The sequence below is a fragment of the Macaca nemestrina genome, chromosome 14, assembly GCF_043159975.1.
Source record: "Macaca nemestrina isolate mMacNem1 chromosome 14, mMacNem.hap1, whole genome shotgun sequence".
Taxonomy (NCBI): Eukaryota; Metazoa; Chordata; class Mammalia; order Primates; family Cercopithecidae; genus Macaca; species Macaca nemestrina.
The window spans coordinates 77,432,200-77,442,132 of NC_092138.1; positions in this window are offsets into that span (position 1 = coordinate 77,432,200).

Here is a 9,933-nt window from a genome sequence, read left to right on the forward strand (position 1 = left end):
AAAGGGATCAATTCAACAAGAAGAGCTAACTATCCCAAATATATATGCACCCAATACAGGAGCACCTAGATTCATAAAGCAAGTCCTTAGAGACCTACAAAGAGACTTAGACTCCCACACAATAATAATGGGAGACTTTAACACCCCACTGTCAATATTAGACAGATCAACGAGACAGAAGGTTGACAAGGATATTCAGGACTTGAACTCAACTCTGAACTAAGTGGACGTAACAGACATGTACAGAACTCTCTACCCTAAATCAACAGAATATATATTCTTCTCAGCACCACATAGCACTTATTCCAAAATTGACCACATAGTTGGAAGTAAAGCAGTCCTCAACAAATGTAAAAGAACAGAAATCACAACAAACTGTCTCTCAGACCACAGTGCAATCAAATTAGAACTCAGGATTAAGAAACTCAATCAAAACCGCTCAACTACATGGAAACTGAACAACCTGCTCCTGAAAAACTACTGGGTAAAATAACAAAATGAAGGCAGAATTAAAGATGTTCCTTGAAAACAAAGAGAACAAAGACACAACGTGCCAGAATTTCTGGGACACATTTAAAGCACTGTGTAGAGGGAAATGTATAGCACTAAATGCCCACAAGAGAAAGCAAGAAAGATCTAAAATCGACACCCTAACATCTCAATTAAAGGAACTAGAGAAGCAAAAGCAAACAAATTCAAAAACTAGCAGAAGGCAAGAAATAACTGACATCAGAGCAGAACCCTTCAAAAAATCAATGAATCCAGGAGCTGGTTTTTTGAAAAGATCAACAAAATTGATAGACCACTAGCAAGAATAATAAAGAAGAAAAGAGAGAAGAATCAAATAGACACAATAAAAAATGATAAAGGGGATATCGCCACCAATCACACAGAAATACAAACTACCATCAGAGAATACTATAAACACCTCTACGCAAATAAACTAGAAAATCTAGAAGAAATGGATAAATTCCTGGACACACACACCCTCCCAAGACTAAACCAGGAAGAAGTTGAAACTCTGAATAGACCAGTAATAGGCTCTGAAATTAAGGCAATAATTAATAGCCTACCAATGAAAAAAAGTCCAGGACCAGAGGGATTCACAGCCGAATTCTACCAGAGGTACAAAGAAGTGCTGGTACCATTCCTTCTGAAACTATTCCAATCAATATAAAAAGAGGGAATCCTCCCTAACTCATTTTATGAAGCTAGCATCATCCTGGTATCAAAGCCTGGTAGAGACATAACAAAAAAAGAGAGTCTTAGACCAATATCCATGGTGAACATTGATGCGAAAATCCTCAATAAAATACTGGCAAACCGAATCCAGCAGCACGTCAAAAAGCTTATCCATCATGATCAAGTGGGCTTCATCCCTGGGATGCAAGGGTGGTTCAACATACACAAATCAGAAAATGTAATCCATCACACAAAAAGAACCAACAACAAAAACCACATGATTATCTCAATAGATGCAGGAAAGGCCTTGAACAAAATTCAGCAATGCTTCATGCTAAAAACTCTCAATAAACTATGACTGATGGAACATATCTCAAAATAATAAGAGCTATTTAGGACAAACCCACAGCCATTATCATACTGAATGTTCAAAAACTGGAAGCTGGACACATTCCCTTTGAAAACCAGCACAAGACAAGGATGTCCTCTCTCACTACTCCTGTTCAACATAGTGTTGGAAGTTCTCGCCAGGGCAATCAGGCAAGAGAAAGAAATAAAGGGCATTCAATTCAGAAAAAGAGGAAGTCAAATTATCTATGTTTGCAGATGACATGATTGTATATTTAGAAAACCCCATCATCTCAGCCCAAAATCTCCTTAAGCTGATAAGCAATTGCAGCAAAGTCTCAGGATACAAAATCAATGTGCAAAAATCACAAGCATTCCTATATACCAATAACAGACAAACAGAGAGCCAAATCATGAGTGAACTCCCATTCACAATTGCTACAAAGAGAATAAAATACCTAGGAATCCAACTTACAAGGGATTTGAAGGACCTCTTCAAGGAGAACTACAAACCACTGCTCAACAAAATAAAAGAGGACACAAACAAATGGAAGAACATTCCATGCTCATGAACAGAAAGAATCAATATCGTGAAAATGGCCATACTGCCCAAGGTAATTTATAGATTCACCGCCATCCCCATCAAGCTACCAATGACTTTCTTCACAGAATTGGGAGAAACTACTTTAAAGTTCATATGGAACCAAAAAAGAGCCTGCACTGCCAAGACAATCCTAAGCAAAAAGAACAAAGCCGGAGGCATCACGCTACACGACTTCAAACTATGCTACAAGGTTACAGTTACCAAAACAGCATGATACTCATACCAAAACAGAGATATAGACCAATGGAACATAACAGAGGTCTCAGAAATAACACCACACATCTACAACCATCTGATCTTTGACAAACCTGGCAAAAACAAGAAATGGGGAAAGGATTCCCTATTTAATAAATGGTGCTGGGAAAAGTGGCTAGCCATATGTAGAAAGCTGAAACTGGATCCTTTCCTTACACCTTACACAAAAATTAATTCAAGATGGATTAAAGACTTAAATGTTAGACCTAAAACTATAAAAACCCCAGAAGAAAACCTAGGCAATACCATTCAGGACATAGGCATGGGCAAGGACTTCATGACTAAAACACCAAAAGCAATGGCAATGAAAGCCAAAACTGACAAATGAGATCTAATTAAACTAAAGAGCTTCTGCACAGCAAAAGAAACCAGCATCAGAGTCAACAGGCAACCTACCGAATGGGAGAAAATTTTTGCAATCTACCCATCTGACAAAGGGCTAATATCCGGAATCTACAAAGAACTTAAACAAATTTACAAGAAAACAACAAATAACCCCATCAAAATGTGGGCAAAGGATATGAACAGACACTTCTCAAAAGAAGACATTTAGGCAGCCAACAGACACATGAAAAAATGCTCATCATCACTGGTCATCAGAGAAATGCAAATCAAAACCACAATGAGATACCATCTCACACCAGTTAGAATGGCGATCATTAAAAAGTCAGGAAACAACAGATGCTGACAAGGATGTGGAGAAATAGGAACACTTTTACACTGTTGGTGGGAGTGTAAACTAGCTCAACCATTGTGGAAGACAGTGTGTCAATTCCTCAAGGATCTAGAAGTAGAAATACCATTTGACCCAGCCATCCCATTACTGGGTATATACTGAAAGGAGTATAAATCATGCTACTGTAAAGACACATGCACATGTATGTTTATTGAGGCACTATTCACAATAGCAAAGACTTGGAACCAACCCAAATGTTCATCAATGATAGACTGGATTAAGAAAATGTGACACATATACACCACGGAATACTATGCAGCCATAAAAAAGGATGAGTTCATGTCCTTTGCAGGGACATGGATACGGCTGGAAACCATCATTTTGAGAAAACTATCACAAGGACAGAAAACCAAACACCACATGTTCTCACTCATAGGTGTGAATTGAACAATGAGAACACTTGGACACAGGGAGGGGAACATCATACACACAACAACACACACACCCACACACACCTGTCGTGGGGTGAGGGTGCAGGAAGAGGGATAGCATTAGGATAAATACCTAATGTAAATGACGAGTCAATGGGTGCAGCAAACCAACATGGCACATGTATACCTATGTAACAAACCTGCACATTGTGCACATGTACCCTAGAACTTAAAGTATAATAAAAAATAATAATAAATAGAAAAAGAGCATATCTAAGCTGCTGGTCTTTCTCAAACCCAGGAATACCAATTGGATACAACAAAGTGAATGGTAAGAAGTTCACTTTGAGACATGATCTAAAAGAAAATCACAGTTTTGTGGTCCCAGCAAAGACGAACTCTCTTAATGAGTCTAAGAATCCAGAAAGTTTAACTAACGCTTGCTGGTTCCCACAATCCAAACTGAATGTTCTGTCTATGCTGCCCACAATATACAGTCAGAATGCATTAAGATACACGTGTGAACAATGAAACCTAGGACCATGAAGATGGTAGTTAGTAGGAAAATCAGAAAGCAAGAAGACATGCTTAGAATCAGCAAAAAACAAAAGCTAACTCACCCTCTCATCCATGCTCCCTACGAAGTACAAAATCTTAGAGGAGGATCACTAGGATGTTGGTCTGAAAGCTACATGATCATCACTTGAAATAAACTAGTTAATCCATGAATTACCTGATCTACTCCAATTGGATATACCACACCCCCAGCTACACCTACGTGGGAATGACTGCTATATACACCCTGTCTCTGTGCTTATCTAAGCATCATCTGACTTCTGCAATTAATGCAGCTTCCAGCCTCAAAATCTGGCTCCCACTCAAAATGTGCAAAGGTCCAGTCCCTACCCTTCATAGCAAAATTCTCTGGCATAAGTGGTTGTAAAATAAAACAATTTTCATAGGACTTATCTATGTTAAAAACATTCTTCATCTTTTAAATATGTCAGCTCTGGAAACTTTGAAGTTCATCATTTATCTTCAGGTGATATTTTCAATCACTTAAGGAATAAGCAGAAATGTATTGATCACTTATATGCCAAGCATTCCATGAAGAGCTAAGAGGAACCACAATAAAAGAAAGTACTATTTCTGCTCTCAACAAGCTTGCGGTCTACTAAGAAAAACATAAGTTACACAAGATACATTAGGCAATGCAGTATTTGCAGTACTTATAAGTCAGGAGAATATATAATTTAATACTGTATTGTATAGAGGTCACTCTGATACACTAAGAAGGAGGTAAGGCCCTGTGGACCACAGGCGGAGTTGTCTAACAGAAAACATACTGAAGTCAGAACCTAAGTTCAAGTCCTGACAGCATTATTTTCTAGTTGAGTGGCCTTGGTAACGTCTTTGAGCCTTTAAACTAGATGGCTTTGCCCCCTTCCTGCCATAAAACTCTATAACTCTCTATAACTCATCTTGAGATACAATGAAGGCAGAATAAACTTTGTATAAATTAAGGGGAACAAAAGGGCATTCAAGACAGGAACAGTGTGAAACAGAAGGAAAGTGGTAGACTGCATGTAGCAGGGAAGACCCTGAGTGGATGACAACAGTGCCTTATGGGTTCAGAGTTAACAAAAATAGACTGACCAAGACCAGGCCTTCCATTTCCCATTCCTTCCAACCCAGAGCCTTTCATTAACACTATCAGATCAAGATGTCAGAGCCCCTGCCCATTCACTCCTAGACAGCCATCCAGAATGGCAACAAGTAGAATTCAGAAGGCTTCTGATCTGAGCACTTTAGTTTGGCCAAGAATCATTTTGTTGCCTATAAAAGAAACCCACTTTCTAAGTAAAAAGGATTTATCAAAATAACACAAGAGGATCCTATGAGGTCCAATTGTAGAATACTACAACCAGGCTTTATGGGACCTGGAAGGTCATCAGGTACCTATTCACTCCATGCAACTCTCTGAACCACATGGCTTCTTTCTGTGCATACATCTGCTTTGTTCTTTTCTTCCTATACACCAGCTTGGCCATTCTTGCCCTATACATGACATGGCCATTGGATGGACTCTGTCCCTATCTCTTCATGAGTGTAGTGTCTCTGTGCCCTAGTTAGTTTTTGTGACTCATTTTAAATTATAGGGAGAACTCTTCATTGATCACCAGCCAGCTGCTGGAGCTATGTTTTCTAAAATTTCTCCATTTATCAGAAATTGTAGTACTCAGTTCTGTCCTTTCAGGACTCTAAGTTGAGTAGATTAAACTAGATATTAAATAGAAGAATTTATTTATGGCAAGCCAATCAACCACAGTCTTTGCTACAGGCTACTAGGACAGCTTAGATATCTTATGAACTCAAAAGATGTGTGAACTAACCATTTATGACAAAGCTTTTAGAAGAAAACATGCTCCAAGTCACAAATTGCAACACATTTTTTGGAGCAGAATTACTTTTAAATTGGGGGCTATCCAACATGTTTAGTTGGTAGACACTGTGTAAACAAACACGTTAGTTTAGTTGGTAGACATCATATGAAGAAACTGGTCAGACTGTGTCCCAACTTGATTCTACAAGTTTATACTTGCATACCACAAAATCTCTAACACACTTTAGCACAAACACATGCCCTTTATGTGGAGAACAAAGGCCAATCACTTAGAAAATAATTTAAGAATGTTAGATGAGTGGCTTAGAACATCAGTCCCTACTCTTTTTGGTACCAGGGACCAGTTTCATGGAAGACAATTTTTACATGGACCAAGGTGGGGGAATGGTTTCAGGATGATTCAAGCACATTATATTTATTGTATACTTTATTTCTATTATTATTGCATTGTAACATACAATGAAATAATTATGAAACTCACCATAAGGTAGAATCAGTGGGAACCCTGAGCTTGTTTTCCTGCAACGAGACAGTCCCATCTGGGGGTGATGGAAGACAGTGACAGATCATCAGGCATTAAATTCTCATAAGGTGTGCTCAACTTATACCCTTTGCATTTGCAGTTCACAATAGGGTTCATGCTTCTTTGAGAATCTAATGCTGCCATTGATCTGACAGGAGGTGGAGCTCAGATGGTAATGCGAGTGATGGGGAGCGGCTGCAAATACAGATGAAGCTTCACTTGCTCACTCGCTGCTCAATTCCCACTGTGTGGCCCAGTTCCCAACAGGCCATGTACTGGTGGTGGTCCATGATCTGGGGGTTGGAACCCCTGATTTAGAAGAAAGTGGGATGGCCAAGCTCCCTCCATGCCTTTAGAGAGAACTTCAAAAGGAGGTAACAAACTTTCATTTGATGTCAATCACATGTCACAAACTGTACCAAGTGTTGGACATGCATTTTCTTACTTAAACCTCATAAAATCCTAAGAGGAGAATATTGCTAATCCCACTATCCAGACAAAGGAACCGAGGCTCAACAAGGACAACTGACTTGTATGACGTTTCAACAGCTGTGACAAAACCAATATTCAAAGCAGGGTCCATCAGACTCCAAAGTACATGCTCACTCATTTCCCCCCGACTCTAGTCAGCATAGTGGTTAAGGGCAAGGACTCTGACGCTGACCTACTGGATTGCTAACCAGTCCTATGACAGGGTACAAGTGAACCTGTGCCTCAGTGTTTTCAGTAAAATAAGAGTTATTTAAAACATATATCCCCAAAAGCTGTTAGAAGGGTTGAGTTAACATATGTGAAGTGCTTTAAAAAAAAAAAATCCTGACACATCTTAAACTCTTCACCATTCACTTTGGTATATCCAACTGGATTTCTGATTTAAGAAGGGTCAACAATTTAGATTTGCCCTTAAAGTCCAGATATCTTCAGTTGAACTGAATCAAAGTATCTTGCCATACCCTATTTGCTCTAATAATGAGATTTGGGGCAATTCTATTTTGTGGCTCGTTACTATGCAGAATTTTATATAATTCAGATGATCTTCTTGCTTTTTCATAAGCCTTTGTTGATAAGCAATCTGAGAAACAGATTGGTGGCCAGTTTTGTACATGTACACAAACGTCTACACAGAGAAGCAAAAAAATGCATCAAAGCTATTGTTATTACTACCCCCATATTGTTTGGTATGCTATGATCCATGGGTAGATGATTAATACTGTGAAGAGGGAAAAGTCATTTGCCTTGATCTGATTACAAGCACGCAATAGTATTTGCAAAGTACAAGATGTGTCTAAATATCGAAGGAATGTAAATAAATCAAGGTGAATATACTTACCTAAGGAAACACACTGAAACCCTGTCAGCATAGACAGTTTAGAATGAGGGTGGACCAAATACCGAAGGAGAAGTAGAAGAAGGAATAAAATATGCTATCAGAGTAATCTTCAGTGCTGGCCCTAGGGGGATAAACTAAGTAACCTAATAGGTGTTTTCCATCTTTGAATTCTATGACTAGAATAGCAATGAAGGTTTTAGCTTAGAATTGGGATGCTACAGACAACTGAAGAGGTCTGCAGAAAGAAGCTTTTATATTACCTACCCGCACCATGTCTGGCTTAAACTAGTGCTGACTGATTTCTATTTTCATAAGTGCTCACCCACCATAACAACGTTTTTACACACTGTGTGCAATCATCATGCACACATGCATACAATTAGGGCTTGAGATACATGAGCATTTGTGTATAGATAGGTTTCGAAAAGAAATGTTCATCTCTGATGCATTGGTTCTCTGATTTACATTCAATACGTAGAGAATAAAAGCATATTTCTTTTAAAAGGGAAAGGGAAAGGAGAAAAAACAGTAGCTGATGTAGGTTGGAATTTATGGGTCAAATTTTAATTCAGTGAATATTTCAGTAAATGAGTATTACACTTGTAACTTGCAATGTTTATCTAAAATGAGTGTGTGTTGGGGGAAAGAAGAGGGGGGTAGGGAGAGAAAGCTATAACTTCCTTTAGACTTCATTATCAACATCACTTGGCCTACATATTAAAATTATTATGATTATGTCTTTAAAGGTAAAAATGTGTTCATACTGATCACATTAACTTCCTTATGGTGGTAATGAGTTTGAATTACAATGTGAAAACATTGAAACTAAATAACCACTAATGTTCTTCCAAACATTATTAAGAACAGAAGATTTCTCCAGATGGTCTAGAAATTATACCGTTAAATCATAGTTAAATAATGTGCGGGTCAAATTCCATGATCTTAAGTTCAATAAAAGTGTAGTTTTTGTTATGCTACTTTTTATATAATATTATATGAGTTGATTAATATAATATTAAATGGGCACGTCTCCTAATACAAAGTGAATAGATTATAACCTGGGGTTTTTTCATCTTTTGCAAACAGGTATTTGTTGAAATGGAATCTGACCCATATAAACACATTTATCTTTATGAATGTGAATCTGATATGGCAGAAACCCTTTCAAAACTCCATGCCACACGTTTTTTTCATTACTAAAGACTTTTCAAGGATATGCACTAAGTGCATGTAAAAGTTATTTTCATTGAATAAGGCATTAAATTCTAACATATGAATCTCAAAATGTAGTAAATTATTGTAAAATACGAACTCAAATTATTACATTTAAAGGAACTCATTGTAAAATGTATGGGTGCATGGAAAAATACCTGAATGACTATTTCAGAGTTTAATTCCCTCAGACTAGATTCCTTCATTTGCAGGAAATGATTATTGTATATTCAGCCTTTTCACTTTTTCTCCCCCTATTGTAGTGTAATGACATTAAAAATAACATTCCTGATTAGAGTCTCCCACCTTGGATTTTCCCCCGAGTTAAGATGCTTGAGTTACAAAAAAGTCTTAAGTTTTTATTGCATGGAGACTATCATGGTACAACTTATAACTAGATAGCATCTCTTTTCAGGCAACAGCCAGATACTGTGTTTAGAGTTTGTGCAACCCTCATTCAGTCATACATTCTTTTTTCAGCTAATAGTTATTCATCATGCCAGACACTGTTCTGAGTGTTTCATGTGGCTAAACACGGAAGAGCAGTCAAATAAGGAGGAGAGAAGAAATTCTACGTTCTTGAGGCAAGGTTCTGATTATACAGTACTTCCTTTGTTAACAATAATTTCTTGGTACCTTATGATGCTATCCTTTAATTAGAAATGCCAATACAGGAAAATGTTAACTAGGTCTCACACCTATTATCAAATGTAAGATATGTCAAAATTAGAAGCAGTTGTAGAAACGCACACTCATAATAATAATGATAATAATATAATAAGAACATCTGCCATGAATTACTGCTTAGCATGTGTCTGACACCATGAAAAAAAAAGAAAGAATACTTTACAATTAACCATAAGACTATCAGTTCTCTTTGGGCAGGAATCATGTATGTATCTCATTCATGGTTACATCTTCAGAATCAGACAAATTATAAATATTCAAAAATATCTTTGTCAAAGAAG